Genomic DNA, 14,535 nt, shown 5'->3' on the forward strand with positions numbered 1-14,535 from the left:
TCATCTTTTTAAAACAATAACAAAAAGAAATTATGTTGGCTTTTTTCATATCTAATGGAATTTAAAAGAGGAATAAAAAGTGAAAAAGCCAACGGCACGCAGTGTTCCTAAGTGGTCTCCCTCCCAAGTACTGACTGCGCTCGACGCTGCTTAACTTCGGTGATCCGACGAGAACCGGTGTTTTCAGCGTGATATGGCCGTTGCCGAGAGTGCTAGATAATAATTCGCATTTAAATTAAGTGAGACAAATTGACCTTCATCTTTTTAATACAATAACAAAAAGAAAATATGTTGCTTTTTTCATATCTATAGGAATTTAAAAGAGGAAAAAAATAGTGAAAAAGCCAACGGCACGCAGTGTTCCTAAGTGGTCTCCCTCCCAAGTACTGACTGCGCTCGACGCTGCATAACTTCGGTGATCGGACGAGAACCGGTGTTTTCAGCGTGATATGGCTGTTGCCGAGAGTGCTATTTAATAATTCGAATTTAATTAACCTTCATCTTTATAAATCAATAAGAAAAAGAAGATTTGTTTGCTTTTTTCATATCTCATGGAATTTAAAAGAGGAAATAAAAGTGAAAAAGCCAACGGCACGCAAAGTTTACAAGTACTGACTGCGCTCGACGCTGCTTAACTTCGGTGATCGGACGAGAACCGGTGTTTTTAGCGTGATATGGCCGTTGCCGAGAGTGCTAGATAATAATTCGAATTTAAATTAAGTGAGACAAATTAACCATCACCTTTTTAAAACAATAACAAAAAGAAAATATGTTTGCTTTTTTCATATCTATTGGAATTTATAAGAGGAAAAAAAAGTGAAAAAGCCAACGGCACGCAGTGTTCCTAAGTGGACTCCCTCCCAAGTACTGACTACGCTCGACGCTTCTTAACTTCGGTGATCGGACGAGAACCGGTGTTTTCAGCGTGATATGGCCGTTGCCGAGAGTGCTAGATAATAATTCGAATTTAAATTAAGTGAGACAAATTAACCATCATCTTTTTAAAACAATAACAAAAAGAAAATATGTTTGCTTTTTTCATATCTATTGGAATTTAAAAAAGGAAAAAAAAGTGAAAAAGCCAACGGCACGCAGTGTTCCTAAGTGGTCTCCCTCCCAAGTACTGACTGCGCTCGACGCTGCTTAACTTCGGTGATCGGACGAGAACCGGTGTTTTCAGCGTGATATGGCCGATGCCGAGAGTGCTAGATAATAATTCGAATTTAAATTAAGTGAGACAAATTAACCATCATCTTTTTAAAACAATAACAAAAAGAAAATATGTTTGCTTTTTTCATATCTATTGGAATTTATAAGAGGAAAAAAAAGTGAAAAAGCCAACGGCACGCAGTGTTCCTAAGTGGACTCCCTCCCAAGTACTGACTACGCTCGACGCTTCTTAACTTCGGTGATCGGACGAGAACCGGTGTTTTTAGCGTGATATGGCCGTTGCCGAGAGTGCTAGATAATAATTCGAATTTAAATTAAGTGAGACAAATTAACCATCACCTTTTTAAAACAATAACAAAAAGAAAATATGTTTGCTTTTTTCATATCTATTGGAATTTATAAGAGGAAAAAAAAGTGAAAAAGCCAACGGCACGCAGTGTTCCTAAGTGGACTCCCTCCCAAGTACTGACTACGCTCGACGCTTCTTAACTTCGGTGATCGGACGAGAACCGGTGTTTTCAGCGTGATATGGCCGTTGCCGAGAGTGCTAGATAATAATTCGAATTTAAATTAAGTGAGACAAATTAACCTTCATCTTTTTAAAACAATAACAAAAAGAAATTATGTTGGCTTTTTTCATATCTAATGGAATTTAAAAGAGGAATAAAAAGTGAAAAAGCCAACGGCACGCAGTGTTCCTAAGTGGTCTCCCTCCCAAGTACTGACTGCGCTCGACGCTGCTTAACTTCGGTGATCCGACGAGAACCGGTGTTTTCAGCGTGATATGGCCGTTGCCGAGAGTGCTAGATAATAATTCGCATTTAAATTAAGTGAGACAAATTGACCTTCATCTTTTTAATACAATAACAAAAAGAAAATATATTTGCTTTTTTCATATCTATAGGAATTTAAAAGAGGAAAAAAATAGTGAAAAAGCCAACGGCACGCAGTGTTCCTAAGTGGTCTCCCTCCCAAGTACTGACTGCGCTCGACGCTGCATAACTTCGGTGATCGGACGAGAACCGGTGTTTTCAGCGTGATATGGCTGTTGCCGAGAGTGCTATTTAATAATTCGAATTTAATTAACCTTCATCTTTATAAATCAATAAGAAAAAGAAGATTTGTTTGCTTTTTTCATATCTCATGGAATTTAAAAGAGGAAATAAAAGTGAAAAAGCCAACGGCACGCAAAGTTTACAAGTACTGACTGCGCTCGACGCTGCTTAACTTCGGTGATCGGACGAGAACCGGTGTTTTTAGCGTGATATGGCCGTTGCCGAGAGTGCTAGATAATAATTCGAATTTAAATTAAGTGAGACAAATTAACCATCACCTTTTTAAAACAATAACAAAAAGAAAATATGTTTGCTTTTTTCATATCTATTGGAATTTATAAGAGGAAAAAAAAGTGAAAAAGCCAACGGCACGCAGTGTTCCTAAGTGGACTCCCTCCCAAGTACTGACTACGCTCGACGCTTCTTAACTTCGGTGATCGGACGAGAACCGGTGTTTTCAGCGTGATATGGCCGTTGCCGAGAGTGCTAGATAATAATTCGAATTTAAATTAAGTGAGACAAATTAACCATCATCTTTTTAAAACAATAACAAAAAGAAAATATGTTTGCTTTTTTCATATCTATTGGAATTTAAAAAAGGAAAAAAAAGTGAAAAAGCCAACGGCACGCAGTGTTCCTAAGTGGTCTCCCTCCCAAGTACTGACTGCGCTCGACGCTGCTTAACTTCGGTGATCGGACGAGAACCGGTGTTTTCAGCGTGATATGGCCGATGCCGAGAGTGCTAGATAATAATTCGAATTTAAATTAAGTGAGACAAATTAACCATCATCTTTTTAAAACAATAACAAAAAGAAAATATGTTTGCTTTTTTCATATCTATTGGAATTTAAAAGAGGAAAAAAAAGTGAAAAAGCCAACGGCACGCAGTGTTCCTAAGTGGTCTCCCTCCCAAGTACTGACTGCGCTCGACGCTGCTTAACTTCGGTGATCCGACGAGAACCGGTGTTTTCAGCGTGATATGGCCGTTGCCGAGAGTGCTAGATAATAATTCGAATTTAAATTAAGTGAGACAAATTAACCTTCATCTTTTTAAAACAATAACAAAAAGAAAATATGTTTGCTTTTATCATATCTATAGGAATTTAAAAGAGGAAAAAAAAGTGAAAAAGCCAACGGCACGCAGTGTTCCTAAGTGGTCTCCCTCCCAAGTACTGACTGCGCTCGACGCTGCTTAACTTCGGTGATCGGACGAGAACCGGTGTTTTCAGCGTGATATGGCCGTTGCCGAGAGTGCTATTTAATAATTCGAATTTAAATTAAGTGAGACAAATTAACCTTCATCTTTTTAAAACAATAACAAAAAGAAAATATGTTGGCTTTTTTCATATCTAATGGAATTTAAAAGAGGAATAAAAAGTGAAAAAGCCAACGGCACGCAGTGTTCCTAAGTGGTCTCCCTCCCAAGTACTGACTGCGCTCGACGCTGCTTAACTTCGGTGATCCGACGAGAACCGGTGTTTTCAGCGTGATATGGCCGTTGCCGAGAGTGCTAGATAATAATTCGCATTTAAATTAAGTGAGACAAATTGACCTTCATCTTTTTAATACAATAACAAAAAGAAAATATGTTTGCTTTTTTCATATCCATAGGAATTTAAAAGAGGAAAAAAATAGTGAAAAAGCCAACGGCACGCAGTGTTCCTAAGTGGTCTCCCTCCCAAGTACTGACTGCGCTCGACGCTGCTTAACTTCGGTGATCGGACGAGAACCGGTGTTTTCAGCGTGATATGGCTGTTTCCGAGAGTGCTATTTAATAATTCGAATTTAATTAACCTTCATCTTTATAAATCAATAAGAAAAAGAAGATTTGTTTGCTTTTTTCATATCTCATGGAATTTAAAAGAGGAAATAAAAGTGAAAAAGCCAACGGCACGCAAAGTTTACAAGTACTGACTGCGCTCGACGCTGCTTAACTTCGGTGATCGGACGAGAACCGGTGTTTTCAGCGTGATATGGCCGTTGCCGAGAGTGCTAGATAATAATTCGAATTTAAATTAAGTGAGACAAATTAACCATCATCTTTTTAAAACAATAACAAAAAGAAAATATGTTTGCTTTTTTCATATCTATTGGAATTTAAAAGAGGAAAAAAAAGTGAAAAAGCCAACGGCACGCAGTGTTCCTAAGTGGACTCCCTCCCAAGTACTGACTACGCTCGACGCTTCTTAACTTCGGTGATCGGACGAGAACCGGTGTTTTCAGCGTGATATGGCCGTTGCCGAGAGTGCTAGATAATAATTCGAATTTAAATTAAGTGAGACAAATTAACCATCATCTTTTTAAAACAATAACAAAAAGAAAATATGTTTGCTTTCTTCATATCTATTGGAATTTAAAAGAGGAAAAAAAAGTGAAAAAGCCAACGGCATGCAGTGTTCCTAAGTTGTCTCCCTCCCAAGTACTGACTGCGCCCGACGCTGCTTAACTTCGGTGATCGGACGAGAACCGGTGTTTTTAGCGTGATATGGCCGTTGCCGAGAGTGCTAGATAATAATTCGAATTTAAATTAAGTGAGACAAATTAACCATCATCTTTTTAAAACAATAACAAAAAGAAAATATGTTTGCTTTTTTCATATCTATTGGAATTTAAAAGAGGAAAAAAAAGTGAAAAAGCCAACGGCACGCAGTGTTCCTAAGTGGTCTCCCTCCCAAGTACTGACTGCGCTCGACGCTGCTTAACTTCGGTGATCCGACGAGAACCGGTGTTTTCAGCGTGATATGGCCGTTGCCGAGAGTGCTAGATAATAATTCGAATTTAAATTAAGTGAGACAAATTAACCTTCATCTTTTTAAAAAAATAACAAAAAGAAAATATGTTTGCTTTTTTCATATCTATAGGAATTTAAAAGAGGAAAAAAAGTGAAAAAGCCAACTGCACGGAGTGTTCCTAAGTGGTCTCCCTCCCAAGTACTGACTGCGCTCGACGCTTCTAAACTTCGGTGATCGGACGAGAACCGGTGTTTTCAGCGTGATATGGCCGTTGCCGAGAGTGCTAGATAATAATTCGAATTTAAATTAAGTGAGACAAATTAACCGTCATCTTTTTAAAACAATAACAAAAAGAAAATATGTTTGCTTTTTTCATATCTATTGGAATTTAAAAGAGGAAAAAAAGTGAAAAAGCCAACGGCACGCAGTGTTCCTAAGTGGTCTCCCTCCCAAGTACTGACTGCGCTCGACGCTGCTAAACTTCGGTGATCCGACGAGAACCGGTGTTTTCAGCGTGATATGGCCGTTGCCGAGAGTGCTAGATAATAATTCGAATTTAAATTAAGTGAGACAAATTGACCTTCATCTTTTTAAAACAATAACAAAAAGAAAATATGTTTGCTTTTTCATATCTATAGGAATTTAAAAGAGGAAAAAAAAGTGAAAAAGCCAACTGCACGCAGTGTTCCTAAGTGGTCTCCCTCCCAAGTACTGACTGCGCTCGACGCTTCTTAACTTCGGTGATCGGACGAGAACCGGTGTTTTCAGCGTGATATGGCCGTTGCCGAGAGTGCTAGATAATAATTCGAATTTAAATTAAGTGAGACAAATTAACCATCATCTTTTTAAAACAATAACAAAAAGAATATATGTTTGCTTTTTTCATATCTATTGGAATTTAAAAGAGGAAAAAAAGTGAAAAAGCCAACGGCACGCAGTGTTCCTAAGTGGTCTCCCTTCCAAGTATTGACTGCGCTCGAAGCTGCTTAACTTCGGTGATCGGACGAGATCCGGTGTTTTCAGCGTGATATGGCCGTTGCCGAGAGAGCTATTTAATAATTCGAATTTAAATTAAGTGAGACAAATTAACCTTCATCTTTTTAAAACAATAACAAAAAGAAAATATGTTGGCTTTTTTCATATCTATAGGAATTTAAAAGAGGAAAAAAAAGTGAAAAAGCCAACGGCACGCAGTGTTCCTAAGTGGTCTCCCTCCCAAGTACTGACTGCGCTCGACGCAGCTTAACTTCGGTGATCGGACGAGAACCGGCGTTTTCAGCGTGATATGGCCGTTGCCGAGAGTGCTATTTAATAATTCGAATTTAATTAACCTTCATCTTTATAAATCAATAATAAAAAGAAGATATGTTTGCTTTTTTCATATCTCATGGAATTTAAAAGAGGAAATAAAAGTGAAAAAGCCAACGGCACGCAAAGTTTCCAAGTACTGACTGCGCTCGACGCTGCTTAACTTCGGTGATCGGACGAGAACCGGTGTTTTCAGCGTGATATGGCCGTTGCCGAGAGTGCAAGATAATAATTCGAATTTAAATTAAGTGAGACAAATTAACCATCATCTTTTTAAAACAATAACAAAAAGAAAATATGTTTGCTTTTTTCATATCTATTGGAATTTAAAAGAGGAAAAAAAAAGTGAAAAAGCCAACGGCACGCAGTGTTCCTAAGTTGTCTCCCTCCCAAGTACTGACTGCGCTCGACGCTGCTTAACTTCGGTGATCGGAAGAGAACCGGTGTTTTCAGCGTGATATGGCCGTTGCCGAGAGTGCTAGATAATAATTCGAATTTAAATTAAGTGAGACAAATTGACCTTCATCTTTTTAAAACAATAACAAAAAGAAAATATGTTTTCTTTTTTTCATATCTATAGGAATTTAAAAGAGGAAAAAAAAGTGAAAAAGCCAACGGCACGCAGTGTTCCTAAGTGGTCTCCCTCCCAAGTACTGACTGCGCTCGACGCTGCTTAACTTCGGTGATCGGACGAGAACCGGTGTTTTCAGCGTGATATGGCCGTTGCCGAGAGTGCTAGATAATAATTCGAATTTAAATTAAGTGAGACAAATTAACCTTCATCTTTTTAAAACAATAACAAAAAGAAAATATGTTTGCTTTTTTCATATCTATTGGAATTTAAAAAAGGAAAAAAAAGTGAAAAAGCCAACGGCACGCAGTGTTCCTAAGTGGTCTCCCTCCCAAGTACTGACTGCGCTCGACGCTTCTTAACTTCGGTGATCGGACGAGAACCGGTGCTTTCAGAGTGATATGGCCGTTGCCGAGAGTGCTAGATAATAATTCGAATTTAAATTAAGTGAGACAAATTAACCATCATCTTTTTAAAAGAATAACAAAAAGAAAATATGTTTGCTTTTTTCATATCTATTGGAATTTAAAAGAGGAAAAAAAAGTGAAAAAGCCAACGGCACGCAGTGTTCCTAAGTGTTCTCCCTCCCAAGTACTGACTGCGCTCAACGCTGCTTAACTTCGGTGATCGGACGAGAACCGGTGTTTTCAGCGTGATATGGCCGTTGCCGAGAGTGCTAGATAATAATTCGAATTTAAATTAAGTGAGACAAATTAACCTTCATCTTTTTAAAACAATAACAAAAAGAAAATATGTTGGCTTTTTTCATATCTATTGGAATTTAAAAGAGGAAAAAAAAGTGAAAAAGCCAACGGCACGCAGTGTTCCAAAGTGGTCTCCCTCCCAAGTACTTACTGCGCTCGACGCTGCTTAACTTCGGTGATCCGACGAGAACCGGTGTTTTCAGCGTGATATGGCCGTTGCCGAGAGTGCTAGATAATAATTCGAATTTAAATTAAGTGAGACAAATTGACCTTCATCTTTTTAAAACAATAACAAAAAGAAAATATGTTTGCTTTTTTCATATCTTTAGGAATTTAAAAGAGGAAAAAAAAGTGAAAAAGCCAACGGCACGCAGTGTTCCTAAGTGGTCTCCCTCCCAAGTACTGACTGCGCTCGACGCTGCTTAACTTCGGTGATCGGACGAGAACTGGTGTTTTCAGCGTGATATGGCCGTTGCCAAGAGTGCTAGATAATAATTCGAATTAAAATTAAGTGAGACAAATTAACCTTCATCTTTTTAAAACAATAACATAAAGAAAATATGTTTGCTTTTTTCATATCTATTGGAATTTAAAAAAGGAAAAAAAAAGAGAAAAAGCCAACGGCACGCAGTGTTCCTAAGTGGTCTCCCTCCCAAGTACTGACTGCGCTCGACGCTTCTTAACTTCGGTGATCGGACGAGAACCGGTGTTTTCAGCGTGATATGGCCGTTGCCGAGAATGCTAGATAATAATTCGAATTTAAATTAAGTGAGACAAATTAACCATCATCTTTTTAAAACAATAACAAAAAGAAAATATGTTTGCTTTTTTCATATCTATTGGAATTTAAAAGAGGAAAAAAAAGTGAAAAAGCCAACGGCACGCAGTGTTCCTAAGTGGTCTCCCTCCCAAGTACTGACTGCGCTCGACGCTGCTTAACTTCGGTGATCGGACGAAAACCGGTGTTTTCAGCGTGATATGGCCGTTGCCGAGAGTGCTAGATAATAATTCGAATTTAAATTAAGTGAGACAAATTAACCATCATCTTTTTAAAACAATAACAAAAAGAAAATATGTTTGCTTTTTTCATATCTATTGGAATTTAAAAGAGGAAAAAAAAGTGAAAAAGCCAACGGCACGCAGTGTTCCTAAGTGGTCTCCCTCCCAAGTACTGACTGCGCTCGACGCTGCTTAACTTCGGTGATCCGACGAGAACCGGTGTTTTCAGCGTGATATGGCCGTTGCCGAGAGTGCTAGATAATAATTCGAATTTAAATTAAGTGAGACAAATTAACCTTCATCTTTTTAAAACAATAACAAAAAGAAAATATGTTTGCTTTTTACCTCTCCGAGTGACGTATGTCACGTGAGAGGTATTACACCGGCCGTGTCTGTCTGTGTGTGTGTGTGTCTGTGTGTCTGTGTGTCTGTGTGTCTGTGTGTCTGTCTGTCAGACCCCACGTGACCGCGTTCGCAGTTTACAAATCGGAGCAAACAAATACCCGATTTCCGGAACGCGTTCGCGGTTCACGGAAATTTGGTCATTCATCTACCAACACCAGTCTTTACTAACTGGCTTCTAAGGACCACAATCTGCTAGTCTTTGTCCATCCCACATGGACACTAGTCTGTACGTGCTTGCTTCCAAGCACCACCAACTTCTGTTCTTCGTCAATTTCACCTTGACTCCAGCTTCTATGCACCACCATCTTCTGTTCTTTGTCCATCCCACATGGACACTAGTCTGTACTTGCTGGCTTCTTAGCACCACCATCTAATGTTCTTCGTCAATTCCACATTGACACCAGCTTCTACGCACCACCATCTTCAGGTCTTTGTCCATTCCGGCTTCTTTTCCTTCGTCATCGTTTGGTTTCAAGATATACGCGGCGATCGGCTAGGTTTACGAGAAACGTCTAGCCTCCCAATGGCAGGGCTTCCACCATCGGTTCACGCGAATGCGTTTTTATCTATAATTGGTTTCAAGATATACGCGGCGATCGGCTAGGGTTACGAGAAACGTCTAGCCTCCCAATGGCAGGGCTTCCACCATCGGTTCACGCGAATGCGTTTTTATCTATTATTATAATGGAAACGAATCGTATATATACCCCGAAATTTGAAGAAAGCGGGCAAGAGGGGTACCCTTCTCTTTGAACGTCAATATTAGCAAAGTTTCGAAAGATAAAAGGAAGAACTTTATTTTAAAGGATTTAACTATTTTTAAAGTTATTTACTGGCGATTAAAATAATTAATATCATTTATATTTAATTAATTATTTAAGATAAACTTATTTCTTTGAAGTGACACAAGTGAGAGTTTATATAGAACGAGTAATGAAGATTACATCTGAATCGAAACACTACACGCATATCAAAGTTAATATAAAGCGAGTAGGATGATAAGATCTCTTACAAAACGATAACATTTCCTTTTTGCAGAATATTAAATGGAAATATTTTAAATAATTTTCGGCATTACGATTCTTTTAGTAGTTGTGTAGCTATAAAGCTCTGTTTCATCTCAATATTCCAAGAACATCTTTATTAACATCGATATTAACATTTAAAATTTGGTGTTTACTTTTTAATTCAGCTTTACTACATTTATATATAGCGTACATAATATGGATTTCAATACTTCGTCTCTCTGTAAGTGTTGAAGCGATTGAGTGAGTCGAAAGATAAATACACATCCTATATTTTAGTTGTTCCATGCGTACCGCAATGTTGCCAGGCGTTTATTGAAGGATGCTTGGGTACTTGGTACAGACTGTTACGTCTACCAAGTTTCCTAGCATCCAAGAATAAATAGGATTCATAGAAGCCAGTGTTAAGGGCATGTCATGGGTCAAGTCGTTAAATATATCGACGCAGTTAAATAGCTGATGGCATTATTTTATGCACTTTCTCATTGCGTTTCGAGAGGAAGTTCAACTTTGGCACGGACGACAGATGGCGCTCTTAACCTTCTACCCCCAAAAATCGTATTTGACTGCTCGGTTTCCCCTTCCGCGTTTTTTCGTTATAAACTTATGATTTAACGAACTGAGAAGATAAAATTTCATATTTCCTAAGACAGATAAGCTTCTACTCCTTTCATCTTACTCCCAGTTAGATTTAACCTTGTTAAAACATAATCAGATGAATTTGAGTTACAATGCCGTAAAATCCTCTGCATTACCTAGGAGTGATAGAGACATTTTTAACGATGTCTAGAGATGATAAACTTAAGCGAAATTGTTTTACGTTTGAATAAAAATACCGCTTCCAGTAGTTGGTTTATAGTACTCCTTGTTTGTGTAAGATTAGTGTAGCTGTAGAGCGTAATCATGATAAACGCTTAAAAATATATATTTTCAATAAAAACACCGCTTCCACTAGTGGATTTATACTCCTTGTTTGTGTAAGATTAGTGTAGGTGTAGAGAGTAATCATTATAAACGCTTAAAAATATATTTTCAAAAATGAAGAATATAGAACATTTATTTTGTATCAAAAAATATTTTGGTGCTAAGATTGCTTTAGAAAAATTCAAACGGCTAGGTATTGGTAAAAAAGACATGTGTAAGCTATTTGTAGATGAGATAATTGTTTTACATGTTTTAAATGAGACTAAAACTTCCACTATTGTGTCTAAAAAAGTGTTGGCAATGTATATTTTTTAAATATGACGGAATTGCGGTTGATATGATAGCGCCCTATTTGCGAAAAAAACCTTTTTTTAAACAGTTGAATCACTCTTTGATAGAATTTCAAGAGAAGAAGTTAAGCGTTAAATTTACTCGATTAATTTTGTTCGGAAAATAATATATTTAAGCGCTACGTATTACTGAAGGAGATTGATTTTGCCAATCTTTGTGAGTATTTAACTGTTTAATAATTATTTTGGTTAAGTGGGAGCCTAGCTTATGTGTGATTGGGTTGTGGCTTCCATGTTTTGGGGACATTTGCTTTTTGTGTGGCGAGGTATGATTCAGCTTTGATATGGACAAATGTTACAAATCATACTGGTAGACTAAGAATACGGTTGAGGTATAGCGAGAGAGTAGAGTTTCCACAGCAATTGAGAGATATTGAAAAGGCTTGAACAATTGACTATTTTAAAATTGAATTCCTGCACTTGCAAAGAATTAAAAAAAAGCGAAAGATGCATATATTTAGGTTGTTTAAGGGGTAGTGATAGTCATCTCCACTCGGAGAGGTAATATTTTGGCTTTCCCAACTTGTTTCATATCTATAGGAATTTAAAAGAGGAAAAAAAAGTGAAAAAGCCAACTGCACGCAGTGTTCCTAAGTGGTCTCCCTCCCAAGTACTGACTGCGTTCGACGCTTCTTAACTTCGGTGATCGGACTAGAACCGGTGTTTTCAGCGTGATATGGCCGTTGCCGAGAGTGCTAGATAATAATTCGAATTTAAATTAAGTGAGACAAATTAACCATCATCTTTTTAAAACAATAACAAAAAGAAAATATGTTTGCTTTTTTCATATCTATTGGAATTTAAAAGAGGATAAAAAAGTGAAAAAGCCAACGGCACGCAGTGTTCCTAAGTGTTCTACCTCCCAAGTACTGACTGCGCTCAACGCTGCTTAACTTCGGTGATCGGACGAGAACCGGTGTTTTCAGCGTGATATGGCCGTTGCCGAGAGTGCTATTTAATAATTCGAATTTAAATTAAGTGAGACAAATTAACCTTCATCTTTTTAAAACAATAACAAAAAGAAAATATGTTGGCTTTTTTCATATCTATTGGAATTTAAAAGAGGAAAAAAAAGTGAAAAAGCCAACGGCACGCAGTGTTCCTAAGTGGTCTCCCTCCCAAGTACTGACTGCGCTCGACGCTGCTTAACTTCGGTGATCGGACGAGAACCGGTGTTTTCAGCGTGATATGGCCGTTGCCGAGAGTGCTATTTAATAATTCGAATTTAAATTAAGTGAGACAAATTAACCTTCATCTTTTTAAAACAATAACAAAAAGAAAATATGTTGGCTTTTTTCATATCTATTGGAATTTAAAAAAGGAAAAAAAAGTGAAAAAGCCAACGGCACGCAGTGTTCCAAAGTGGTCTCCCTCCCAAGTACTTTCTGCGCCCGACGCTGCTTAACTTCGGTGATCCGACGAGAACCGGTGTTTTCAGCGTGATATGGCCGTTGCCGAGAGTGCTAGATAATAATTCGAATTTAAATTAAGTGAGACAAATTAACCATCATCTTTTTAAAACAATAACAAAAAGAAAATATGTTTGCTTTTTTCATATCTATTGGAATTTAAAAGAGGAAAAAAAAGTGAAAAAGCCAACTGCACGCAGTGTTCCTAAGTGGTCTCCCTCCCAAGTACTGACTGCGTTCGACGCTTCTTAACTTCGGTGATCGGACTAGAACCGGTGTTTTCAGCGTGATATGGCCGTTGCCGAGAGTGCTAGATAATAATTCGAATTTAAATTAAGTGAGACAAATTAACCATCATCTTTTTAAAACAATAACAAAAAGAAAATATGTTTGCTTTTTTCATATCTATTGGAATTTAAAAGAGGATAAAAAAGTGAAAAAGCCAACGGCACGCAGTGTTCCTAAGTGTTCTCCCTCCCAAGTACTGACTGCGCTCAACGCTGCTTAACTTCGGTGATCGGACGAGAACCGGTGTTTTCAGCGTGATATGGCCGTTGCCGAGAGTGCTATTTAATAATTCGAATTTAAATTAAGTGAGACAAATTAACCTTCATCTTTTTAAAACAATAACAAAAAGAAAATATGTTGGCTTTTTTCATATCTATTGGAATTTAAAAGAGGAAAAAAAAGTGAAAAAGCCAACGGCACGCAGTGTTCCTAAGTGGTCTCCCTCCCAAGTACTGACTGCGCTCGACGCTGCTTAACTTCGGTGATCGGACGAGAACCGGTGTTTTCAGCGTGATATGGCCGTTGCCGAGAGTGCTATTTAATAATTCGAATTTAAATTAAGTGAGACAAATTAACCTTCATCTTTTTAAAACAATAACAAAAAGAAAATATGTTGGCTTTTTTCATATCTATTGGAATTTAAAAAAGGAAAAAAAAGTGAAAAAGCCAACGGCACGCAGTGTTCCAAAGTGGTCTCCCTCCCAAGTACTTACTGCGCCCGACGCTGCTTAACTTCGGTGATCCGACGAGAACCGGTGTTTTCAGCGTGATATGGCCGTTGCCGAGAGTGCTAGATAATAATTCGAATTTAAATTAAGTGAGACAAATTGACCTTCATCTTTTTAAAACAATAACAAAAAGAAAATATGTTTGCTTTTTTCATATCTATTGGAATTTAAAAAAGGAAAAAAAAGAGAAAAAGCCAACGGCACGCAGTGTTCCTAAGTGGTCTCCCTCCCAAGTACTGACTGCGCTCGACGCTTCTTAACTTCGGTGATCGGTCGAGAACCGGTGTTTTCAGCGTGATATGGCCGTTGCCGAGAGTGCTAGATAATAATTCGAATTTAAATTAAGTGAGACAAATTAACCATCATCTTTTTAAAACAATAACAAAAAGAAAATATGTTTGCTTTTTTCATATCTATTGGAATTTAAAAGAGGAAAAAAAAGTGAAAAAGCCAACGGCACGCAGCGTCGAGCGCAGTCAGTACTTGGGAGGGAGACCACTTAGGAACACTGCGTGCCGTTGGCTTTTTCACTTTTTTTTCCTCTTTTAAATTCCAATAGATATGAAAAAAGCCAACATATTTTCTTTTTGTTATTCTTTTAAAAAGATGATGGTTAATTTGTCTCACTTAATTTAAATTCGAATTATTATCTAGCACTCTCGGCAACGGCCATATCACTCTGAAAACACCGGTTCTCGTCCGATCACCGAAGTTAAGAAGCGTCGAGCGCAGTCAGTACTTGGGAGGGAGACCACTTCGGTGATCCGACGAGAACCGGTGTTTTCAGCGTGATATGGCCGTTGCCGAGAGTGCTATTTAATAATTCGAATTTAAATTAAGTGAGACAAATTAACCTTCATCCTTTTA

General features: G+C 37.9%; 21 non-coding genes and 21 pseudogenes across 21 annotated transcripts; all 42 read right to left on the reverse strand.

The window, feature by feature from the left end:
- Positions 1–86: 86 nt before the first annotated feature.
- LOC149659597 (5S ribosomal RNA) lies at positions 87–205 on the reverse strand. The gene has a single exon (XR_016369583.1). It is a non-coding gene; the product is annotated as a 5S ribosomal RNA (ribosomal RNA).
- A 137-nt stretch (positions 206–342) lies between these two features.
- LOC149659598 (5S ribosomal RNA) lies at positions 343–461 on the reverse strand (annotated as a pseudogene).
- Positions 462–823: 362 nt separating this feature from the next.
- Positions 824–942, reverse strand: LOC149659599 (5S ribosomal RNA; annotated as a pseudogene).
- A 137-nt stretch (positions 943–1,079) lies between these two features.
- Positions 1,080–1,198, reverse strand: LOC149659600 (5S ribosomal RNA). Its single transcript, XR_016369686.1, has one exon. It is a non-coding gene; the product is annotated as a 5S ribosomal RNA (ribosomal RNA).
- Positions 1,199–1,335: 137 nt separating this feature from the next.
- Positions 1,336–1,454, reverse strand: LOC149659601 (5S ribosomal RNA; annotated as a pseudogene).
- Positions 1,455–1,591: 137 nt separating this feature from the next.
- LOC149659602 (5S ribosomal RNA) lies at positions 1,592–1,710 on the reverse strand (annotated as a pseudogene).
- Positions 1,711–1,847: 137 nt separating this feature from the next.
- Positions 1,848–1,966, reverse strand: LOC149659603 (5S ribosomal RNA). The gene has a single exon (XR_016369584.1). It is a non-coding gene; the product is annotated as a 5S ribosomal RNA (ribosomal RNA).
- Positions 1,967–2,104: 138 nt separating this feature from the next.
- On the reverse strand, positions 2,105–2,223 carry LOC149659604 (5S ribosomal RNA; annotated as a pseudogene).
- Positions 2,224–2,585: 362 nt separating this feature from the next.
- Positions 2,586–2,704, reverse strand: LOC149659605 (5S ribosomal RNA; annotated as a pseudogene).
- A 137-nt stretch (positions 2,705–2,841) lies between these two features.
- LOC149659606 (5S ribosomal RNA) lies at positions 2,842–2,960 on the reverse strand. Its single transcript, XR_016369687.1, has one exon. It is a non-coding gene; the product is annotated as a 5S ribosomal RNA (ribosomal RNA).
- Positions 2,961–3,097: 137 nt separating this feature from the next.
- Positions 3,098–3,216, reverse strand: LOC149659607 (5S ribosomal RNA). Its single transcript, XR_016369585.1, has one exon. It is a non-coding gene; the product is annotated as a 5S ribosomal RNA (ribosomal RNA).
- A 137-nt stretch (positions 3,217–3,353) lies between these two features.
- Positions 3,354–3,472, reverse strand: LOC149659608 (5S ribosomal RNA). The gene has a single exon (XR_016369743.1). It is a non-coding gene; the product is annotated as a 5S ribosomal RNA (ribosomal RNA).
- A 137-nt stretch (positions 3,473–3,609) lies between these two features.
- On the reverse strand, positions 3,610–3,728 carry LOC149659609 (5S ribosomal RNA). Its single transcript, XR_016369587.1, has one exon. It is a non-coding gene; the product is annotated as a 5S ribosomal RNA (ribosomal RNA).
- Positions 3,729–3,866: 138 nt separating this feature from the next.
- LOC149659610 (5S ribosomal RNA) lies at positions 3,867–3,985 on the reverse strand (annotated as a pseudogene).
- A 122-nt stretch (positions 3,986–4,107) lies between these two features.
- Positions 4,108–4,210, reverse strand: LOC149659611 (5S ribosomal RNA; annotated as a pseudogene).
- Positions 4,211–4,347: 137 nt separating this feature from the next.
- On the reverse strand, positions 4,348–4,466 carry LOC149659612 (5S ribosomal RNA; annotated as a pseudogene).
- Positions 4,467–4,603: 137 nt separating this feature from the next.
- LOC149659613 (5S ribosomal RNA) lies at positions 4,604–4,722 on the reverse strand (annotated as a pseudogene).
- Positions 4,723–4,859: 137 nt separating this feature from the next.
- On the reverse strand, positions 4,860–4,978 carry LOC149659614 (5S ribosomal RNA). Its single transcript, XR_016369589.1, has one exon. It is a non-coding gene; the product is annotated as a 5S ribosomal RNA (ribosomal RNA).
- A 136-nt stretch (positions 4,979–5,114) lies between these two features.
- LOC149659615 (5S ribosomal RNA) lies at positions 5,115–5,233 on the reverse strand (annotated as a pseudogene).
- Positions 5,234–5,369: 136 nt separating this feature from the next.
- On the reverse strand, positions 5,370–5,488 carry LOC149659616 (5S ribosomal RNA; annotated as a pseudogene).
- Positions 5,489–5,624: 136 nt separating this feature from the next.
- On the reverse strand, positions 5,625–5,743 carry LOC149659617 (5S ribosomal RNA; annotated as a pseudogene).
- A 136-nt stretch (positions 5,744–5,879) lies between these two features.
- LOC149659618 (5S ribosomal RNA) lies at positions 5,880–5,998 on the reverse strand (annotated as a pseudogene).
- A 137-nt stretch (positions 5,999–6,135) lies between these two features.
- Positions 6,136–6,254, reverse strand: LOC149659619 (5S ribosomal RNA). Its single transcript, XR_016369761.1, has one exon. It is a non-coding gene; the product is annotated as a 5S ribosomal RNA (ribosomal RNA).
- Positions 6,255–6,376: 122 nt separating this feature from the next.
- Positions 6,377–6,479, reverse strand: LOC149659620 (5S ribosomal RNA; annotated as a pseudogene).
- Positions 6,480–6,617: 138 nt separating this feature from the next.
- On the reverse strand, positions 6,618–6,736 carry LOC149659621 (5S ribosomal RNA; annotated as a pseudogene).
- Positions 6,737–6,874: 138 nt separating this feature from the next.
- LOC149659622 (5S ribosomal RNA) lies at positions 6,875–6,993 on the reverse strand. Its single transcript, XR_016369754.1, has one exon. It is a non-coding gene; the product is annotated as a 5S ribosomal RNA (ribosomal RNA).
- A 137-nt stretch (positions 6,994–7,130) lies between these two features.
- Positions 7,131–7,249, reverse strand: LOC149659623 (5S ribosomal RNA; annotated as a pseudogene).
- A 137-nt stretch (positions 7,250–7,386) lies between these two features.
- Positions 7,387–7,505, reverse strand: LOC149659624 (5S ribosomal RNA). The gene has a single exon (XR_016369248.1). It is a non-coding gene; the product is annotated as a 5S ribosomal RNA (ribosomal RNA).
- A 137-nt stretch (positions 7,506–7,642) lies between these two features.
- Positions 7,643–7,761, reverse strand: LOC149659625 (5S ribosomal RNA). The gene has a single exon (XR_016369559.1). It is a non-coding gene; the product is annotated as a 5S ribosomal RNA (ribosomal RNA).
- Positions 7,762–7,898: 137 nt separating this feature from the next.
- On the reverse strand, positions 7,899–8,017 carry LOC149659626 (5S ribosomal RNA). The gene has a single exon (XR_016369668.1). It is a non-coding gene; the product is annotated as a 5S ribosomal RNA (ribosomal RNA).
- A 138-nt stretch (positions 8,018–8,155) lies between these two features.
- On the reverse strand, positions 8,156–8,274 carry LOC149659627 (5S ribosomal RNA). Its single transcript, XR_016369772.1, has one exon. It is a non-coding gene; the product is annotated as a 5S ribosomal RNA (ribosomal RNA).
- Positions 8,275–8,411: 137 nt separating this feature from the next.
- LOC149659628 (5S ribosomal RNA) lies at positions 8,412–8,530 on the reverse strand. The gene has a single exon (XR_016369572.1). It is a non-coding gene; the product is annotated as a 5S ribosomal RNA (ribosomal RNA).
- A 137-nt stretch (positions 8,531–8,667) lies between these two features.
- On the reverse strand, positions 8,668–8,786 carry LOC149659629 (5S ribosomal RNA). The gene has a single exon (XR_016369590.1). It is a non-coding gene; the product is annotated as a 5S ribosomal RNA (ribosomal RNA).
- Positions 8,787–11,812: 3,026 nt separating this feature from the next.
- LOC149659630 (5S ribosomal RNA) lies at positions 11,813–11,931 on the reverse strand (annotated as a pseudogene).
- Positions 11,932–12,068: 137 nt separating this feature from the next.
- Positions 12,069–12,187, reverse strand: LOC149659631 (5S ribosomal RNA; annotated as a pseudogene).
- A 137-nt stretch (positions 12,188–12,324) lies between these two features.
- Positions 12,325–12,443, reverse strand: LOC149659632 (5S ribosomal RNA). Its single transcript, XR_016369766.1, has one exon. It is a non-coding gene; the product is annotated as a 5S ribosomal RNA (ribosomal RNA).
- Positions 12,444–12,580: 137 nt separating this feature from the next.
- Positions 12,581–12,699, reverse strand: LOC149659633 (5S ribosomal RNA). Its single transcript, XR_016369238.1, has one exon. It is a non-coding gene; the product is annotated as a 5S ribosomal RNA (ribosomal RNA).
- Positions 12,700–12,836: 137 nt separating this feature from the next.
- Positions 12,837–12,955, reverse strand: LOC149659634 (5S ribosomal RNA; annotated as a pseudogene).
- Positions 12,956–13,092: 137 nt separating this feature from the next.
- On the reverse strand, positions 13,093–13,211 carry LOC149659635 (5S ribosomal RNA). Its single transcript, XR_016369249.1, has one exon. It is a non-coding gene; the product is annotated as a 5S ribosomal RNA (ribosomal RNA).
- A 137-nt stretch (positions 13,212–13,348) lies between these two features.
- LOC149659636 (5S ribosomal RNA) lies at positions 13,349–13,467 on the reverse strand. Its single transcript, XR_016369777.1, has one exon. It is a non-coding gene; the product is annotated as a 5S ribosomal RNA (ribosomal RNA).
- Positions 13,468–13,604: 137 nt separating this feature from the next.
- On the reverse strand, positions 13,605–13,723 carry LOC149659637 (5S ribosomal RNA). Its single transcript, XR_016369725.1, has one exon. It is a non-coding gene; the product is annotated as a 5S ribosomal RNA (ribosomal RNA).
- A 137-nt stretch (positions 13,724–13,860) lies between these two features.
- LOC149659638 (5S ribosomal RNA) lies at positions 13,861–13,979 on the reverse strand (annotated as a pseudogene).
- Positions 13,980–14,535: the final 556 nt, after the last annotated feature.

This window comes from Phalangium opilio, unplaced genomic scaffold, assembly GCF_054372755.1.
Source record: "Phalangium opilio isolate 3A_F unplaced genomic scaffold, DU_Popi_V2 ptg000070l_1, whole genome shotgun sequence".
Taxonomy (NCBI): Eukaryota; Metazoa; Arthropoda; class Arachnida; order Opiliones; family Phalangiidae; genus Phalangium; species Phalangium opilio.